Source organism: Myotis lucifugus, unplaced genomic scaffold, assembly GCF_000147115.1.
Source record: "Myotis lucifugus unplaced genomic scaffold, Myoluc2.0 scaffold_291, whole genome shotgun sequence".
Lineage (NCBI taxonomy): Eukaryota > Metazoa > Chordata > Mammalia > Chiroptera > Vespertilionidae > Myotis > Myotis lucifugus.
The window spans coordinates 1,025,920-1,045,433 of NW_005871339.1; the positions used below are offsets into that span (position 1 = coordinate 1,025,920).

General features: G+C 57.3%; 1 long non-coding RNA gene across 1 annotated transcript; it reads left to right on the forward strand.

Annotated features, from left to right (window-relative positions):
- Positions 1–146: 146 nt before the first annotated feature.
- LOC102427268 lies at positions 147–18,345 on the forward strand. Its single transcript, XR_002831949.1, has 3 exons — positions 147–170; positions 3,353–3,466; positions 18,019–18,345. It is a non-coding gene; the product is annotated as an uncharacterized LOC102427268 (long non-coding RNA).
- Positions 18,346–19,514: the final 1,169 nt, after the last annotated feature.

Here is a 19,514-nt window from a genome sequence, read left to right on the forward strand (position 1 = left end):
CTAGTCCCCGGAGCGCGTCATCTGTAACCACGGCAACGCCCCGCACGTGTGTGGTGCATCCTCCCGAGCCCGGAAGTCTCCTGGGTCTTAAGCGCGCGGCAGCCGGGTCCCGCGGCGGAGTTCCGGGCCTCGAGCCGGGAGGCAGCGGGGGTCAGCGCGGGAAATCGGGGGTCAGCGCGGGAGATCGGGGGACAGCGCGGGACGGGGCGGGGCAGCGCTTCGGGAGCGCGAACGTGGTCTCTGCGGGCTGCGGGGATCTCGGCCTCAGCTCTGCGCCCTCGCTGGCCGGTGAGGCGGAGCGTGGGCACTGCCCGGCCTTGCTCCACACCCCGGGCCCCGCATGGTGACTTCCCCTGGAGGCGAGGAGCCTTCTGCGGCCCTTCCACCAGTTTCTTCCGGGAACACCTCCCGGAGAAAGACTCAGGGCTCTCCACGCCGGGTACCCCCACCCCTAGGTCGTCACGCCAGGGAGGGGTGCCTCCCCCTTCTCCCCTCTCCTCTCCTCTTCCGCCTCTGCTAATAGACCCCTGGAGTGTGGTCCTTACTAGGGGAGAGGTTTCACGCGTCTTTCGTTAGGAGAAAAAAGAAACCTTGATACAAATAACTGGAACTAGCTTCCTTCTGCACCCCAGTCTGATGGCTGAGGTTTACTGGTAATAACTGGGTGTGCAGAAACGCCTGCAGCAGCCACTTGGCCACGAGAGGGCGGAAGAGCCCTTCCCGAGGCCCTGGGCTGGGGAAGGAGGAGGAACCCCCAGACTAGCCTAGGGAGCTGGGGGTCTCAGACCTGGGCCTGTGTCTTTCCTGCCCTGGGAACTCCGTCTGCTTCTCCCCATCCTGGCCCAGTTCCCCCAAAGAGGAGCAGCGGGACCCTCACCCATTTGGCCTGGGGTCCAGGCAGCTGCGGTCGGTGAGTTGTGGGGCCACCCCTTTTAAAGCCGGTGATGGGCTCTGGGATCTCATCTATCCCCACCGGTCTCAGAAGTTCCGGTGCTCGGGGTGGGAGAGACATGGGAAAAACTGAGCCCAGGAGTCTCTGAAGAGACACAGAGATTCTTCTGGAAGCTGGGATCCCACAGTAGGGATGGCTTTGTCTTAGGACAAACACCTGCAGAGCTGGGGGTGTGTGTGTTGGGGGGGGTCCTCTTCAGAGTGGGGAGCAGACCTTGTTCCCAGGGGAGCCCATTGCTCCTGCTGCTCAGCTGTCCCTAGGTTGCAGCCACATTCACCAACACCTTCCAGTCGACCTGGAGGTGACCCTGGGGTGGGGGGAGGGAGCGGCAGAGGAGCAGAGGGAGAGGGCATCCATCCTTAGGGAGACCTGATGAGCAGTCACAACGCTTGAGGTGGGGATGGGGGCTGGGGCGGGCAGGGAGGAGAGGAGGATGGGCTGAGAATCTGAGATCAACGCGAAAATGTCAAAGAGTGCGCACTTTGTTTCATTAAACAGGCTGTTTGTTTATGTTTGGAGAGCCGGTTTCAAGGACTCAGCTCAGCCCTCTCTGATGATAGCATCAACAGAACCACAAACAGATGGGGTGGGGGCGGGGGATGTCCCTTCTTGGAATGATGTTCAGGGACCAGGGCTGATTCAAAAGGAGACCTCAAGCGGGTAACGGCTCCACACGACCCCTGCCCTCTTTGCTCTGGGGTCTGTATCTGGCCAGGAATGCAAATTCTTCCAGAGGAGTCTCCAAAACTGCAGAGGATGGACCTCCGGGGGGCTTAGAGGGGGTACGTTTAGATCCAGCCCATGAGGACCCAGAAAGGGGTGGAGGGTCCTTTATCCAGATTCTCCACAGCCAAATACATTGTAGCTGAGTTGCAGCTCCCCCAGCAGGCGTGGCTGGGGGCTCTGTCCTCGCCTGTGAGTGGGGAGCAGCCTGCCTGACTCTGGGGCTGGGAGAGGAGCTGCCGCTGCGTGGAAGGGAGAGTGTGTGTTGGTGGGTGGAATGTGTTCTTTTTCAAATGCACAGCCAGTTGTCACATCATCATTTATTGAAAAGGGTATCCTTTCTCCACGGATAGGAGTTGCTACTTTCATCATAAATTAAGTTCCCTCAAATATATGGTGCCGTCTCTGGTGTTCCAGTCCTGACCCTCACACCTCTTTGTCAATTTCTGCGCAACAGCGGTGCATTGGTTATGATGGCTTTACAGCAAATCCCTTCTCCACGTCCTTTTAAAAGCATTTCTCAGCTGAGCTTGCACACTTTCTTCTCCATATAAAGTTTAGAATCCATTGCCTGTAGCCAGTCCTGTTGGGAATTTTATCAGGATTGCACTGAGTATGTGGGCACACTTGGGAAGCTAACGTCGATGTGATCTGGTCTGGCTCCCAGGTGGGTCTGTATCTGGACTTATTTAAACTTCAGCAAAGTTTTCTTTTATGTCACAGTCATTTATTTCTGGGGTCTACTGCTGTCATGAATGGGGCACTTTTGCTTATGAAACATTATACTAGAGGCCCAGTGCACAAATTCGTGCACCAGTGGGGCCCCTCAGCCTGGCCAGCAGGATCGGGCTGAAACTGGCTCTCCGACATCCCCTGAGGGGTCCCAGATTGCGAGAAGGTGCAGGCCAGGCCGAAGGACCCTACCGGTGCATGATCGGGGCCAGGGAGGGATGTGGAAGGTTGGCCAGCCGGGGAGGGACCACAAAAAAGCTCCAGGGCATGTCCAGCCTGTCTTGTTCAGTCCCAATCTGCCAGACCCCAGCAGCAAGCTAACCTACTGGTCGACTATCTGCTCCCTGGTGGTCAGTGCTCGTGATAGCAAGCCATTGAGCGACCTTAGCATATCATTAGCATATCACACTTTGATTGGTTGAACGGCTGACCGGTCAGCCAGACACTTAGCATATTAGGCTTTTATTATATAAGATATTGCTGCTTTAATAAGTGCTATTATATTTGTGTGTTGACCCTAGAATTGGCCGCTTTTAATTCAAATGGTGTGCCAGTTGATTATTTTAGATTTCCTAGACAAATAGTCATATAATTATACAAATGATTGTATTTTTACCTCTGCCTTTACAGTATTTGTACTTCACATATATTTCCTTGTATTATTACATGCGCTAGGATTCAAATATAAAATCAGGCATCTTTCTCTTGTTTCTGACTATAATGTGAATGGCTCTAATGCAGGGGTCAGCAAACCATGGCTGGGAGCCAAACCCTGCCCACAGTGGTCTCTCTTTGTAAATAAAGTTTTATTGGCAGGCAGCCAGGCCTGTTCGTTTACATGTTTTCTGATTGGCTGCTTTCATACTGTGGCATCAGTGTTAAGTAGTTGGGACAGAGACCATATGGCCGGAAAAACTAAAATATTTGCTATCTGACCCTTTGCAGAAGTTTGCTGACCCCTCTTCTAATGTATGAAGTGCAATGCTCGTTGGAGGCTGAGGAATTTTCCTACCATTCTGAGCTTCCTGAAGGTCTGGTGGGTGTGCTTCAAACTCAGTAGTAAGTATTATATGTTACAGGTGCTTTTGGGGGGACTGGCTGTCTTTCGAGATGATCAGGGATTTTCCTCTCTTTAATCTCTTAATGTAGCGAACTGTACCCACAGATTTTATATTGTTGATTCATCCTTGCATTCCTGAGATGAGCTTTGCTTGCCCCCGATGCATTGGGTTCTGTTTGTCAGTGCATTTATTTAGGGTAATCATGTCCCTGTTATAAACCACATGTCCTCATCAGTGTGTGTGTGTGTGTGTGTGTGTGTGTGTGTGTGTGTGTGATCCCACCACTGGGATATGTGCTGAGAAAGGGTCATATCAGAAGAGACGAATGACCGTGTGGCATCTGCCAATCCCAGTTCAGAATCTGGGAGACACCTAGCTAAGGGTGACATTAACGTGCTGCGAGCCCTGCTGCAAACGTCTCGGAGGGTGAGAGCAATGTGAGCGTGGGCTCAGCTGTGGTCAGCGTGCAGGGCTGACGCAGGTTTGCAGACTGCGTGTTGGCCCCTTTTCTGTGGGAGAGAGAACACCCTCCTGGCAAAGCCGCCGGAGCAGAGTCGGAGCTAGAGAAGGCGGGCCGGGCTCTGCATGCGAACCTTCAGACCAGGGAGTCACATCTGGGCCAGTATCTCCAAAGGGGCTTAGAACCAGAGCCCAGAGCATCACTGAGGACGTGGGCTGGTGAGTGATTTCACAACCAAATGGAATCGGTGCCAAACATCAAATATTGAAGCACAATGATGAAAGCCAGCATGTGCCGAAGGCCTGCCCAGGGACCAAGGGCTGCTGCCCACATGCGGTGGCGCTTCAGGCCTCCGTGGCCCCTTGGAGGTGGGCACCCCCATATGTTGGTGGGGACCCTTGGGCCACAAGGACAGAACTGAACTCCTAGGAGCTCGAGCTAAGAGCAGAATGCGCTGGAGTTCAGAGGGGGAGACAAGTGAACCAGGGCCCCTCTGATGCTCCCTGGCCCTCAGTGTCTCTGTTGTTAGTCATCTTCTCCTCACCTCACCCCTTCCTCCTCTTTTCCCCTCACCCATCTCTCTCTCTCTCTCTCTCTCTCTCTCTCTCTCTCTCTCTCTCTCCAGCGCTCTCTCTCTTCGCCTCTCTTTCTGCTCTCCACATGTGGGCACTCACGGCTCATGGGGGCAGCCACGTAAGTTGGCAGAACACACTTCTAGAAAGATGGGTTGGCACAGAGCCGGAGGCACCAGGGAAGCCCTGGAGTCATACGTATGGTGCTGCCATTGACGATGGGTGACGGAGATGCTAGAATTAGGTGGGCATCAGAAATCACTGGTTTCACTGATACAAAACATTTGTGAAATAATCAGGCACTTCTAGCCCTGACTCCAGCCCAGTGTCCCCTGGGCAAGCGTCATGTTTTCTGATGCAAGAAGTTTCCGGAGGCAGAGAGCTGGGTCCCGGGCCCCTGGGAAGTGTGGGCCCAGCGTTGATGCCTGCACCGTCACCACCCATCCCCCGGCGGGTCCCGGAGGGACGGTCCAGGTCTGGGAGAGATTTCCCAGAGCAGCGGCTCATCCGAGCCCCTGGAGGCCTGTGAGAATCGCCCCATCAAAATGCAGGATGGAATGTCCGTCTTGTAACTGGACAGCTTACTGCAAACCGCAGCTTTCTATCTTAATCTCACGGAACTGGGAAAGCCCAGGTCATGAGAACATCAGAAGCATTCCTTTGAAAGCCAGCAGGCGCTGGGCTGGTGGCTGAGGGATGGTCAGGGTCCTGGGAACCTCCTCTGGCCCTGAATTCAACCCCCCACCCCCGCCCGCCCAGGCGTCTAACCGGCCCCTGTCCCAGGATGGTGTCCCCTGAGGCCCCCTCCATCTGTTCCTCATGCAGGCAACCCCCTGTCCTTGGCCCAAATTCATCCTCATCCTCACCGCCTTGCTTCCTTCTCAGGGAGCCCCCGGCTCTGGGGAATCTCAGAACAGCTGTCAAGGACACTGAGCCCTGTCCCAGGCCTCACCCGCACCTGTACCTGTCCCAGGTCCCAACTCCTCCACCAGTCCCTCATCAACTGACCCTCCCCTACTGGTTCATCCCCCAGCCCAAGTGCACCCTGAAGTACTTTGCAGCCTAAACCAAAGTAATCGACACAAGGTGCCACCTGAAGGGGAGGCGGGGGGGAGGAGCCCAGTGCCGCCCTCTCTGTGCTGTCCCTCCTGTCCTACCGGCCACCCCTGCTGCCCTGGCCCAGGCCAGTGGCCACCTCCACATTTCAAATCTGGGAAATCCTGTGACTTCACCCACCCACACCCCATAGTTCCCTTGGCCCCTGCACTGGGTTTGCTTTTAGGTTGGGGGTGTCTTTGTCCCCTCACATCCATCTCTTTCCTGTGGCCGCCCTCTCGTGTCACATGCTAAGTCCTCCGTAGATTTTATTGAAAACGGGGGAAGGAATAGCCTGGCCCGAGTGTCCACCCAGCAGGACCTGTGGGACCTGCCTCCCAGGGACCCTCTCGCTCTCCTGCAGGAGGGGCCGGGCGGGGGTTGCACGTGGGCCGCTTCCCCTAGGCCGGGTGCTGCCCAGAGCGTGTCTTCTTCCCTCTGCACAGCAGCCTGGGCGGGGCCTCTCTCCCCGGGTCACGGCACCCAAAGGAGGTTAGGAGATGCTGCCTCGGCCCCGGCCTCCCGCCCACCGTGCCTGCCTCCCTGCCAGCACCTGCCTGCTCTTCCTGGCGTCGCTACGCCCACTCGCAGCCCTCAGTGTCCTCCTGGCAGACACTGCACCCAAGTCTGGCTGGCCAATTGGAATGTCTTCCTCTGGGTCCTGCCAGGAGCCGGCCTGGAAGTCAGGGCCCCCGGTCAGGCCTGGCCTGGTTTCCTGAGGATTCCCAAAGGCAGCTGACGTCGGAGGCCAGACAGTGCTGACCTTCAGGGGCACGTGGCCTGGCCCAGGTGGTCACTACCCCACCAGTGACCATGAACACAGGGACAGGGCCTGTGGCAGCGGGAGCCCAGCCTGTGGTTGGTGGGAGGGCAGCCTGACCCCCTCCCTGACCCCCGTTTGCCTGTGACCCTCCTGGGACAAAGCTGCCGAGGCCAGGACAGCCTCAGTGCACCCTTCTTGGGACCCTGCGGTGCCGAGCAGCCTAGCGCAGCCCGGACCGGATCACCGCGGGTGCTGCCCGTGCTGCCTGCCGTTCTGGGTCACGGTGTCAGCCAAGTGCCCCGGGGCCGTGACACTGGCTCTCCCAGAGGAACCAGGCTCCTCTGACCAGCCTCAGGTCCGTGACCCCCGAGTGGCCAGGCAGCTCGGGCCCACGCTATGGACAGCGCAGCAGAGCAGGGCTGGCACCGTCAACCCAGCGTGTGCCCGGCACTTCGAGTCCTGCCTCAGGGGTGGCACTGGGCTGTCGGGGGCCTGCTCTGGCCGCTGGCATTTCCCGTGGAGAAGGGTCGGATGTGCTCGGATGAGGAAGGGGCAGGGGGTGATGCAAGTAAGACGGATGGGCCGGGAGGGGTGGGAGTGTGGGTATTGACATGAAGTCAAATGAATGGTTTTGTAATGAGTCCCAGCAGCGCTGCTGCGCTTAGCAGTTAAATATTTCGGTGGAGAAGCTGCAGTTTTGAAGCTCACCTTCCCAACAGCCAGAAGAGGGAGGCGGATGGGGGAGCTGGAAGCATTTGTAGGTGTTTTATCCCAAAAGTAATCTTGGAAGCCGCCACCCTCCCACGCAGAGGAAGTGGCCCAGCCCTTGGCAGGCTGGCAGGGGAGCTGTCCCCCAGCCTCGCCCGGGGGGCCATAATGTGGCCCCAGGGACTGTCCCCAAACACTGGCCTCACGCCCTGGAGCCGGGACCGGCCCCTCCGGCCTCTGAAGGGAGACAGTTATCATCGTTATCGTCGCTCTGACAGGGCCTGTGACAGAGCCAGCTGCAGCCTCCAGGGCCCCGTGTGTGGGGAACCCGTTAGCGTCTGTGTGGAGTCCAGAGGCTGAATGGCTTTTCCTCCTGTCCCTGGTCTTGGCCAGCAGCGGGGGAGGCCGGGCTGTCTGTGAGGGCCGGGTACCGCGCCCCAGGCTGGCTCGCGGCTCAGGAGCAGGCCCCCCGGGAGGGGCAGGCCAGCCTGCTGTGCTGGGACGGGCCCCACTGACTGCCCTTTCCCAAAAGGTGCTCGGCCACTATTTGCTGAAATAAGGACAGAATGAGATGAGCAGAACCACCACCTGGATTATAGAAATCAGAAGGGCCCGTGGTACTGGTCACAGGCACCCTGTGAACTGTCCCTTGGGGCCTTTCCTGGCACAGACCCACAGCTTGGGCCGAGGATGGAGGGGACTCCGAGGGCAGCGCCTCTTGTGGGTGGGGTGGCCGTAGCGCCATGGCCAGAGGGGGCCCAGGACAGGAGATGTGCCACCTCCAGGAGGCAGAAGGTGAGCAGAGCTCAGGCCAAGACCAGCCTCTGCTGGGGGGCTGGGGGGCTGTGGTTCAGGGAGGGAGTGAGTGGACTTGGGCCCTGTCACAGCAGACGTGACAGACAAGTACAACCAGGACTTCCCAACAGAGGAGGAGGAGGCGATAACCACTCGGGTCCCACCTCCCCAGGTGGGGCCCACCTAGCCTCCTGCCCACCCCCCAGAGATTCTGGGTCAGGGTTCTGGGAGGGGCCTGGGAGTGTGGATTTTTAAGAAGTGCCTTGCCTTGCCTAGCCATGTGGCTCAATGGTTGAGTGTCGACCAATCAAACCAAGATCATGGTTCAGTTCCCGGTCAGGGCACATGCCCGGGTTTTGGGCTTGATCCCCAGTAGGGGGCATGCAGGAGGCAGCTGATCGAGATTCTCATCATTAATGTTTCTATCTTTCTCCCTCTCCCTTCCTTTCTCTGAAATCATTAAATACACACACACACACACACACACACACACACACACACTAGAGGCCTGATGCACAAAAATTCGTGCAAGAGTAGGCCTTCCTTTCCCCCGGCTGCCAGCACCAGCTTCCCTCTGGCCCCGGCTTCGTCAGGAAGGACGTCCAGAAGACGTCCGGTTTAATTAGCATATTACCCTTTTATTATTATAGATATTTTAAAGAAGTTCCTTGGAAGAATCTGACCACCAGGGAAACAGGAACCTAGTGAAGTGGGTTAGGGGCCCTCCTGGAGCTCTGAGGCCACCCCACACACAGCCCATGAGCCCCTGGGTCCAGGGGATTGGGGTGCCAGTGACCCTGGGCCCTACTCCATCATCTGGCTCAGCTCAGCTGTGTGACGAAGGCCAGTGGCAGGTGGCCTATGAACTGTGGCCCATGCATCCACCTGGACTTCATGGTGTGGACCCGGGAGCCAGAACCCAGCCCTGGTGGGCAGGGCGGCCTCTAGTGCAGGGCACAATGTCAGGGCTAAAACCCAGCAGCACCCAGAGTCTGGGGGGAACAGGACCCCAGGTGGGTGCTCACGTGGGCTTTCCTGAGTGGGAGGAAGGGCGCAGAAGAGGCTCATGGTGGGGCTGACTCAGTTTCCCGTGCTCCGCCCACCCCTCAGATGGGACCTGGGTGAGAGCAGCGGGTGCTGGCCTCCCACCAGCCACCCATAGATCTAGGGTCCCAAGCTCAGGGTCTGTGCCAGGTCGGCAGAGGCCTGGGGTGGGGTTCCAGCCCTACCTCCCTGGGGGCCCTGACGACAGGCAGGTGCCAGCAAGCACCTCCAGGTGACAGCAGCTGCAAGGCGAGAGCGGAAACCAGCCACACAAGGAATTGCTTTTTTAAAAATTTACTTTTTATTTCAAACCATTTCCAAACATTGAAAAGTTGCAAGAGTAAAGAGCACAGAGAATACCCGCATATGCATCAGCCAGAGGCCTATTCGAGTTTTGTCAATTGTCCGATAATGTCCTTGACAGCAAGATATGCAATCTAGGGTCACATGTCACCCGTTGCCGTGTCGCCATATCCCCCGAAGCCTGGAACATTCCTCAGACTTTCCTGACTGTCGTGACTGCGACATCGAAGAGTGAAATGTCCTTTGGGTTTGTCTGACTAGTCCCAGATGCCCTGACCGGGAACTGCCACTCATCGGACATGGCCTGTCCCCGAGTCCACCCCTGGAGGAGCTGACCTTGGCTGTCTGATGAAGGAGGGTCTGCAGGGGTCTCCCCTGGAATGTTAGCGCTAGTTGCAGTGTGTACACATTCTATGGGGTTCCCCTCCCCTTTCACTAGCTAGCATTTCCTGGGGTCTCATTGCCTCAGTTAACGGTCACTGTGATGGCTGACAAGCACATAATGACTTCTATTCGGTTGGAATTCTATGTGAGGAAGAGCTCTCTCTTTTCCCCATTTATCACATTTATATCAATAGAGCCTCACACAGTCCCAGTTTATGCCCTTATTTAGTTTATGTTGATGCTCGAATTTGTGCAGCGGGAGCCCTTCTGGCTGGTTTTGTGTCTCTTCAATATGCACCAATGTTTTCAAGCATTTCATGACCTTACTCCTCCCCCGCTCTCCTCCCCACCCCCTCACCCCTGCTATGCTCCACACCCAACCCTCAGTACATTCAGGCCCCTCTGATGTACGGACTTCCCACCTCTGCCAGGGAGACCACCAGACACTGGGCGGCCTGTAGTCCCCAAACATTTGCCAGTTACTCAGCAACACCCCCTTCTCCCATCTGCTTGTGTGGGAAGGAGGGCGGGTGTCTTCTAACTAGACACCCTCATGTGGAAGATGGGGCCTCACTCTACACCATCCCTGGGTTCAAGGGGGCAAGTTCTGCTGGTCCTGGGGCAGTCCATGGTCAGGCTCAGCAACAGAAGAGGGGAGGCTGGAGGCTCCCTCTTCCTACTGCTCTCTCACCGCCCACCCCCAGACCAGCCCTGCCCGTTCTGACGTGGAAGGAAGGCCGACCCACAACCTGCTGGGCTAGCAGGGGCGTCAGGGCCGCCTGCTCCTGATCCCGCTGCAGGGAGCCAGCTGGGGGAGGTGGGGGAGGCCCCTTCAGTCCAGATGCCTCCTCTGAGTTGAATGGCAAAGGTCAAAGGCAGCCCCAGGGGAAATAGTTCCCACACCTAATCATGTCCAGAGAGGGGTCGGGAGCGAGGCTGGGAGCACATGGTGGGTGCGAACAAGGCCCCTTTGTGCGCTGGGGCAGCTGCAGCCGAGCAGCGAGGCTGAATGGACAGGCGTCTGGCCGCCTGGCTGCCCGGGGATGAGAGTTCTCCCCCCTTGTCACATCAGTGTCTGAGGCCTCGTCAGGCCTCAGGCCGAGCCCTGTCCCTGGACCTGCAGGGGAGCCCAGGACACTGGCGGCAGTCAGGGGCCACTTTCTTCCCAGCAGAAAATTCCCAGGCCAAGATAGTCATAAATATATGGTAATTCTGATGGTTGCTCGGAGCTGCTAGGACAAGTGGAAGTGGATAATTTAAATTAGCTGTGGCTGGGGCTGAGTCCCAGGCTCTGAGTTGGAAATGAAAGGTGAGGAAATGCAGGCCAGCAGGGATCTGTGTGGGGGCCCCCTTATGGCCTCATGGCGGGCAGGGGCAGCGAGGACATGGCTCTGTGCCCCTCCTGCTACAAGTGGAGTCTGCCACTGCCACCGCCCCCCGTGCTCCAGAGGGGGTGAGTCCCAAAGCGGGGGCACAAGTTCACACATGCTTGCATGCACCCACACAGCAGGGACACATGTACCCACATACAGCAGGGACACATGCACACACACAGCAGGAACACATGTACCCACATACAGCAGGAATACATGCACACACACAGCAGGAACACATGCACACACAGCAGGAACACATGCACACACACAGCAGGAACATATGCACACACAGCAGGAACACATTTACACACACAGCAGGAACACATGCACACAGCAGGAACACATGCACACACCACACAGCAGGAACACATGCACACACACACAGGAACACACACAGCAGGAACACATGCACACACACACAGGAACACACACAGCAGGAAACACATGCACACACACACAGGAGGAGCACATGCACACACACAGGAACACACACAGCAAGAACACATGCTGCATGTACACAGCAGCACGCACATGCCTGCACACACACACAGCAGAAACACCTTCTATACAGTGGTGAGGGGTGCACCATCCATTCCCTAAGGACACTGGCACACACACATCTGCACACTCACAAGCACACGTTGGACCCCACCAGCCCCAGCTGAGCTGCACTCTCAGTGGAATCAGGGGTTGGATGTCCTCATCCCTTCCTGCTGCTGACTGCCCAGGGCCAGGAAGGACCGCCCCAGAGCCCCCCGGAGGAGGCTGAGAGGCGGAGCTCGGTGGAGGGCTGTGCTCCCCTCCGTGCTGATCTTGGCGCCCTCGAGGACAACCACGGGCCTGGAGTGCATTGTTGGAACTGTCCACCCAAACCGCAGTTATGCGGCCCGGAGCTGGCCTGCGTGTTTACAGTGCCGGGGAACGGAAAGAGGCTCTTGTAAACACTGCAGAATTGCAACATGTCCTTGGAGTCCAAAATGTGGAGTGGGTGTCACATGGCGTGCAAGTGCCTGGGGACTTGAGCCTTTTGGGGCAGCCTCTCTGCAGGCAGGCTGGTGGGTGGCCCTCGGGACGCTGACCGGGCTGCTGTCATCTGCAGATACTGCAACCACCGCTCTGTGGCCGGGTGGGCAAGAGAGAAGCCTAGTGGGCAGAGAGGCCGAGATCTGGCTTCCAGCCGAGACCCCCTCCCTCAGGTGGCCTTGGCCAGGCCTCTCCTTCCCCTCTGCATGAGGGGCTTGTGACCTACCAGCATCAAGGCCACATGGATACAGGTGTGCGCACGCGCATACACACACACACACACACACCCCGTATCCATGTTCAGTCCGTGGAACCCGTGAATGTGGCCTAATAAGGAAAGGGCATCTGTGATCTGGTTAAGACTCCTGGATGAGGAGACCATCTGGATTAGCCGGGTGGGCCCTTAACGCGTAAAGAGAGAAGAGAGGACAGACACACAGGGCGGGGGCCATGTGACCACAAACACAGAGAATGAGCGACATGGACACCAGCCCAGGAATGCAGCTCCCCCTCGGCCAGCAGCACCCAGGGAGTCCTGTGCCTTCTCTCTCAGCCTGGGATGCCCTCGCTATTCCGTCTGTGGGCACACTGGCTGTGCTGTACCTGCAGGCGTGTGGAGGTGTGAGTGCCACGTGTGCAGGGGTGGCTGTGTGTGAGCATGTGTGCTTGTATGTGTGCACATGTGCATATGCACTCCAGGAACTGAGTGTCAGGGAGGCGCCTCCCCTGGGTCCTCGGAGGGAGCACGGCCCTGAGACACCCTGATTCAGGGCTTTCAGCCCCTGAACTCTGGGGAATACATTTCTTTGGTCAAGCCCCCAGTCTGTGGTCCTTCGTCGCGGCCACCTTGGGACATTGGTGGACCCCTCAGAACCACAAGGCCCCTTGTTCACGTTCCTCAAAGGAAGGGGGCAGGCCTGGGCACAATCAGGCTGCCCAGAGAGAGGCTCACCTGACTCTTTTGCAAGAAAATTAATTGCAGATAATGAGTCATGACTTGAAATTTCCAGAAATATCTGTTTTCCCTGGACATTTAATCCTCTGTGCACTGATCAGAAAATTAAAATCGCCACACGTGAGCAGCCGCAGCCATAGCCACCGCTCCGCTGTGGTGGGGCCGGCGCTGGAGGAGGGCCGGGGATTGGGAGCCTGGTGCCGGGCGCCAGGACCGACCTGTGACGTCTGCCTCCTCACAGACCCTGCGGCCGGGCCAGGGAGCCCCAGCTGACTGTAAACCCGGGCTGCAGACCCCGGGCTCACTGCGTCCCTGCCCGGGCCGCACCACACCCACACCTGCTTGCCCTGACGCTGGGAGGAAATGGGTCCCGATGTGGGGCAACGACCTGGCTGAGGCCAAACAGCTGCTCCAGGGAAACCAGCCACTTCCCATCCGTAGGGCCGCCTGCCCTCCATCATGTCCCGGCCACTAGTGACGTCGGCCCTGGGCGCGGACTGGAGGGGCTGCCCCTCCTTAGAGATGGGACTGGCCTCCCACGCCCAGCACTGGCCTGGGTGATGGAGTTACTCCAGGAACACACATGCACCTGTGCATATGCACACATACAAGCACACGTGCTCACACACAGCCACCCCTGCACACGTGCTGGCACTCACACACACCTCCACACGCCTGCAGGTGCAGCACCGTCAGGGTGCCCACAGATGGGAGGGAGTGGCGAGGGCATCCCAGGCTGAGAGAGAAGGGCACAGGACTCCCTGGGTGCTGCCGGCCGGCGGGGGTGGGGGGAGAGGGGCTGGCGAAGGGACTGGAGGAGAAAGACCAGCCCTGAGTCCAGATGGTGGTCCCCACACGCCGGGAGCGCCCTTCCCAGCAGCCCCCAGACTCCCGATTCGTGGCCGGGCACCCCGGCCTTTCCCAGAGCCAGCAGGGAGACGGAAGACTAAACAACATCATCCACTTCTCATTTCCCGAAAAACCCTTTCGGCCAAAATAAATAGATGTCGATCAGCTGCTCTGTCGCCCATAGAAACACGGGTCAGCTCAGAGACAGAGGCAGAACAGCCAAAGGGGGGGAGAATGTGGAATGGCCCTGTGAGCTCAGAGCAAGAGCCCCGCGTCCTCCCCCAAAGACGGCTCTGCATGACCCCTCCGTGTGCTGTTTCCTTCATTGGAGGGGAGGTCAGGACAGCAGGGTCTCAGATACACATCCTATCACACAAATGTGAAGATGTCTGTTCCCCCCACATTGACACACATGTCAGAAGCAGCCTTAGCCAAATCCCCACAGATTTCTGATGGAACCGGACGCTAGGAAGCAGTCTGTGTAGAAGAAGAGCCAGGGCAGTTCTGGAAGATAACCGAGGGACCGCCATGGTGCTGACGGAGAACGACGTTGGAGGCTGGCACTGCCTGATGCCGACTTACCCTAAAGCCACAGCGATCCAGGCCCCGTGGTGCTGGCGGCAGAACAGACAAGGAGGCCAGCGGAACAGAACAGAGAGCCAGGAACAGGCCGACACTGGCAGTGGCTGACCTCTGACCAAGGAGCAAAGGCTACTCGATGGAGCAAAGACGGCCTCTTCCACACACGGTGGGACAAAAAAATGTAGACACAGACCTCACAACGGTCACAGAAATGAACTCGAAACGGATCACAGACGGAAGCGTAAAAGGTAAAACGATGGAACTTCAGGAAGATAACACGGGAGGAAACCTACGTGGTCTTGGATATGGAGATGCTCCCTGACGGAACTGATAAACGGGGCTTCGTTCAATTTCACCGACATTTAAAACTTCTTCTCAGCAAAAGGTGCTGTCAAGAGAATGAGAAGACAAGCCGCCAACCGGGAGAGAAGATGGGCAAGACATGTGTCTGATAAAGGACCGTTGTCCAAAATATACGAGAACGCTTAAAACTCAACAATGAGAAAATGGACAATTTAAAACATGGACCGAGGACCTTATCAGACACCTCACTAAAGAAGATATACTGATGACAAATAAGCACATTAAAAAAATGCTCCAGAGAAATGCAAATAAAAACAACAATGAGAAGCCACCGCACACCTATCAGAATGGCCACAATCCAGAACACGGACACCACAGCTTGCTGGTGAGGACGGGAGCAACAGGAGCTCGCGCTGCCGGTGGCATGCTCACGGTGCAGCCCCCGTGTGACACAGTTCAGTGGCTTCTTACAAAATGAAAATACTCTTACCATACAGGGCGGCAAAAGCAGGCTTACAGTGGTGAGGACGCAAAACATGGAGTTTATCCTTGTACTATTGGGTAGTAATTATTGTATTGTTTTCCATACGAACAACTGTAAACCCACATTTGCCCCATCTGTCTTATCCAGCAATCACACACACTCCTTGGTATTTACCCAAAGGAGTTGAAAATGCATGTCCACTCAAGAGCCTGCACATGGATGGACCCAGCAGCTTTATTCACAACTGCCCAACTTGGAAGCAACCACGATGTCCTTCAGTAGGTGAGGGAGTAAATAAACTGGTCTGTCTAGACCAGTGGTTCTCAACCTTGGCTGCACATTAGAATCACCTGGGAATCTTTTTAAAATCCTGATTTCTGGGTCTCATCCTCCGGAAATTGTTTCTTTGTTACTAACGTTGTGGCCCCACCCCATAACAAAGAAACAGAATTTCCGGAGGATGAGGCCCAGAAATCAGGATCTTAAAAAGATTCCCAGGTGATTCTAATGTGCAGCCAAGGTTGAGAACCACTGATCTAGACAATGAAATATTATTTACTGATAAAAAGAAATGAGCGATGCCTGGCCGCCGTGACTCAGTGGTTGAGCATTGACCATGAAGGAGGTCATGATTCCATCCAGATGAGGCGCATGCCCAGGAAGCAGGCCCAATCCCCAGTAGGGGGTGTGCAGGAGGCAGCTGATCAATGACTCTCATCGTAGATGTTTCTAGCTCTCTCTTCCTCTCCCTTCCTCTCTGAAATCAATAAAAATTTATTTATTTATTTTTTTAAAAATATATTTTATTGATTTTTTACAGAGAGGAAGGGAGAGAGATAGATAGTTAGAAACATCGATGGGAGAGAAACATCGATCAGCTGCCTCCTGCACATCTCCCACTGGGGATGTGCCCGCAACCCAGGTACATGCCCTTGACCGGAATCGAACCTGGGACCCTTCAGTCCACAGGCCGATGCTCTATCCACTGAGCCAAACCGGTTTCGGCAAAAATTTATTTTTTAAAAAACAAACAAACAAATAAGCTATGAAGCCATGAAAAGACAATAGCCTCGGGCTGCACCTGGGAGAGGCCAATGGCCTCCCTTTCCTGAAGGTGCCGGGAGGAAGGAAGCCGGTCCCAGGGGGCCTGGCCAGCCTCTGGCCTGGCTGCCCTGGTGCCCTGGCGCCCTGGTGCCCTGCTCAGGCCAAGCCGGGAGGCTATTCTGGGAGCTGGTGCAGAGGCGCAGGGAGCTCCTTATAAGGCTCTGTCCAGCAGCACGGTGCCACGGAACCCCCGTCTGCCCTGCCACCGGCCTGCAAAGGGCAGAGGCTGCAGAGGCCCCCTGCCCTCAGCCCGCCTCATCCCGGGGTCCAGACTCTCTCCTGTCTCCCATAATGTTCTCCTGAGATTCACATGACGTAACCGACCTCTTGGCTTTGGGGGCACTTGGGACAGATGTGGGGAGCGGAGCTGCGGGCTGGCCTTCCACATCCTTATATGATAAAGCGCCTGGTCCTGGCTGAGTCATGGCGCTGAGAGGCGGGTTCGTGGGAGCCAGTGATTTGGCTTATTTTTAGAGGCTTTTACCGGAACACCTGGGTTGGGCCCAAATAATACAAGCATTTTAGCGGTTCAAAAAAAAAAAAATCAAATAACGCTGTTCCAAGTCATCGAAAGCGGAGACAATGGGTGAGCTCAACGAGGCGTTTCCTGAGACTAACGGGCTAGGCCTCCTCCTCCCCCAGCGGTCCAGGCACCGGGTGGACCCGGCTCCATCCAGATGTGTCCCCAGCAGGACACGCACCTGTACCCAGCCGCCCCATCCTTTCGGTTCTTTTCACCAGGAATCAGGAGAATGAGCAGTGAAACCGGGAGCAGATTTTAATCGTCTTCCCCGAGGGGGTTTATAGTTGGACCCCGGGCCCCTGGCATTGGACCTGGAACCTGAGGGCGCCCTGATGGCACTGGGTGAGGAGCGAGTAAATGAATGGCCGAGCAGGCTATGTTCAACCCTTACGGTGTGTAAGCAGCTCCACGCCAGCCGCCCCATGTCACCCCGCAGGGTCCTTCGGTGGCCGAGGGGCAGCAGGCTGTGCTCGCTGCCCAGGCGTATGGCTTGGCCAGACCAGACCTTACCCTCTACAAAGGGAGAGTCAACCACCTCCCCAGACGCCCCCTAAGTGTTTTCACAAGGACTCACTGAGGCAGGAATTGCTAGGAAGTCCCCAGGACACAGTCAGTGACAGGGAAGAGTTGGTCCTCCCGCTTTGTCATTATGAAAAGCACCGGCCCCCAATTTTAGGCTGAGCCCTGTGGTGCCTGGCTGATCACCGTGCATCCCAGGAGCCATCAGAACTCGGCCTCTGGACCAGGCAGCACTTGCTCCTCTTTCTGGCAAGGCTCTGCCCTCCAAGACTCAGCTGGGCACCTGCCTGCCCCGCCTCCTTCTACAGGCCCATCCTCGCTCACCTTCTGCTGAAGTCCCCTTTCAACCAGCACCAGTGCCGGGTCCCCAGTGAATGGTGACTCGGGAACACCTGGAACCCTCCAGCACACCTGGAGTTTCCCCCGAGCTCCCTGGGGTCCTCCTCTCTGTCCTCATTTATGTCCCACCTGCATAGCTGACCCACCTCCCACTCCCCCTCCCTCTCTGCTCACCCAGCCTGCCTCCCTCGATGCTCCTTCAATGGCCATCCTCCCGCCTTCGCCCAGCAGTACCTCTGCTGGGATGCTCTCCCTCTAGGTGCCTACTTGGCTCCCTTCTGCTCAGCTGTTACCCCCTGGACGAGGCCCATCCTGACCTAATGGGTCCCTCACACTCTGATCCCCTATCTGCAGTTCTCTTTTCTACAGCACCTGTCACCTTGAACACACGACAGGCATCACCTCCTTATGATGTGCCACTCATATTTCGCTCCCCGTGGAACAAGTGCTGGTGTGGTGGGGACCGTGTCTGCCTCGCTCCTGACGCCTCCCCAGGGCCAGGTCAGAGGCCAGAGGCCCGCAGCAGAGGGCTCTGCAAACCCTCACGAGTGAGTGAACGCCATGGTGCCATCTTTGATGCGACTGCAAACACTGACTTCCCTCACCTGACTGGCCTGGCTGACCCACAGGGTCTGGGGATTCTGGCAGCCCCTCCTCCTGCGTGACTCGCCCTCCTGCCCTGGGCCTTCCCTGTCAAACCCCTCAGCTCAATAAATAATGCTCCAAAGGTCTTGGCCTTTGAGATGCCCTTCCAGCTACTGCACATTCTTGTGTGTTGTGTCTAATGGAGCGAACAGGCCACAGCCTGCATCTCAGGAAACCCGCAGCTGCAGCTCCAGGTGGCAGCATCCGGTCTGCAGTCCTGCAGGTGGCAGTGCCCAGCCCAGATACCAGCAGCGGCCGGGGCAGCATGGGGAGAGGTTAGAGCTGGCCTGGCACATGTCCACTTCTTTCTGGATGACCAGAGGGAAGACACAGGATGGGCAGTCCCCCAGCATCTGCCAGACCAGCCCCCATGTCAGGGAGGTCACCTGCAAGCCAAGGTCCTGAGCTACTGCCCTGGAGGAACCCCAAGCCAGCCGAGGGGGTTCTGACAGGGCCCCGGGTGGCCTGGCCAGGCAGCAGGGCCGGGGACCCTCAGGAGGATTCAGTCACCTCTGTTTCCGCATCTCTGCTGCCCTCGCTCCATTCCCCGAAGGCCGCGTTGGCTGGGTCCCTGGGCTGCGGTGCCTTCTCACCTGCTCTTTGTAGGAATATCCACTCATTCTTTCCCTGACCACGCGTTGGGCCCTGGTGCCGGGCCTGCATGTCTCCCACCCCATCCGGCCAGTCTCCGGGGCATTGAGGCTCCCAGGGTCTGCTTCCTCCATCCTTGCCAGGGCCTCCCTGCCCTCCTACCCTCCACTCATCCGATACAGGCCCCCCACCCCTTTACTCACCTTCTGCTGAAGTCCCCTTTCAATCAGCACCTTTGACACGTCCAGTGCCGGCTCCCCAGTAATGGTGACTCTTGGGCCCGGCTGGCGCGGCTCAGTGGTTGAGCGTCGACCTAGGAACCAGGAGGTCACAGTTCGATTCCCGGTCAGGGCACATGCCTGGGCTGCAGGCTCCCTCCAGACCTGCTCTTACTGCACTTGGCTCATTGCTTCACCACCACCACTGAGCTCTGACCTCCTGCAGGCTGACCTTGCCCGGGCGGGCGGAGAGGCAGGGAGCAGGGAGCCCGCATGCAGGGGTCAGACCGGCCAGGTGACAGGGAGTACTGGTGGGGGAGAGCGTGGAGTCGGACACCTTCCTATGCAGGGACTCCCAGAGAAGGTGACATGGGGGCGGGCGGGGGGCAGACACTGGATGGATGAGTGGGG